At 41.3% G+C, this 1,250-nt stretch overlaps 1 pseudogene; it reads left to right on the top strand.

The window, feature by feature from the left end:
- Nucleotides 1–1,250, top strand: part of LOC107724204 (zona pellucida sperm-binding protein 4-like) — a 37,118-nt pseudogene that overhangs the window by 1,360 nt on the left and 34,508 nt on the right.

The following is a 1,250-nucleotide window of genomic DNA, read 5'->3' as shown; positions in this document are numbered from 1 at the left end:
TTTTTTTGTGTTTGTTGACTAGGCTGAGAACATACTGCCATGCGTGAGTACTGTGAGACTGAGTTTACTTGAGTGACGTGTCAAGTCAGCTTTATTTATATAGTGGTTTTAACAATACAGATTGTCAAGGTAATTTTATAGCATTAAACACGAAAGTAGTATCAAATCTTTCAGTTAAAGGCAGTTAATTGAATTCAGTGTCATCCAGTTTAGTTTAAATAGTATCTGTGCAATGAAGTCGACGATACCGCTGGATATTAAATGTCCTCAACTAAGCAAGCCAGAGGCGACCGCAGTATGGAACCAAAACTCCAGTGACCGAATGGCAAAAAAGCCTTGGGAGAAACCAGGCTCAGTCGGGCCAGATGAAACCTGCAATTAAATTCCAAGCTGCAGCAAAATCACATTCTGCAGAGGACTCATCTGGTTCCTGTATTCTTATCCCGGTGGCTGTCTAGGAGACAAGGTCTTCACTGGGGATCTGTCTCTGGGGCTCATCTAGTTGAGCTGATCGCCACTGACATTCTGGACTGTCGAGGTTATCTTTAGGTGCTGATCCACTATCTGGGCTAGATGCGTACTGATCTGGTGGCTACGGTGACCTTGGCATAAGAATGAATCAGACCAATATTAGTGTAGATGCCATTCTTATGATTCAGCAAGTACAACGGGTGTTATGGGAATAGTTCCTGGTTCTGGTTGTCCTAACTAATGCAGCCTTAAAATCCTTTAACGGATTTGAATATTAGAAATGTGATGTGTAAGCCAGGTTAAAGAGATGGGTCTTTAATCTAGATTTAAACTGACAAAGTGTGTCTACCTCCCGAACAATGTTATGTAGGCTATTCCAGAGATTGGGTGTTTAAATAGAAAAAGGTTCTGGCACCTGCAGTTGATCTTGATATTCTAGGTATTATCAAATTGCCAGAGTTTTGAGAACGCAGTAGACGTGGAGGACTATAATGCCATAAGAGCTCGTTCGAATACAGAGTTGCTAAACCATTCAGGGCTGTATAGGTAATAAGCAAGATTTTTAAATCTATATGATGTTTAATAGGGAGCCAGTGCACTGTTGACAGAACCGGGTTAATATGGACATACTTCCTGGTTCTAGTAAGAACTCTAGCTGCTGCATTTTGGACCAGCTGGAGTTTAAGCGTGCAGAACAACCACCCAACAAAGCATTACAATACTCTAACCTTGAGGTCATGAAAGCATGAATTAACATTTCTGCATTTGACGTTGAGAGC

The sequence above is a fragment of the Sinocyclocheilus rhinocerous genome, unplaced genomic scaffold (assembly GCF_001515625.1).
Source record: "Sinocyclocheilus rhinocerous isolate Xijiao unplaced genomic scaffold, SAMN03320098_v1.1 scaffold3351, whole genome shotgun sequence".
Taxonomy (NCBI): domain Eukaryota; kingdom Metazoa; phylum Chordata; class Actinopteri; order Cypriniformes; family Cyprinidae; genus Sinocyclocheilus; species Sinocyclocheilus rhinocerous.
Note: the sequence above shows the minus strand (reverse complement) of the source record. Positions and strands in the feature narration are given on the sequence as shown.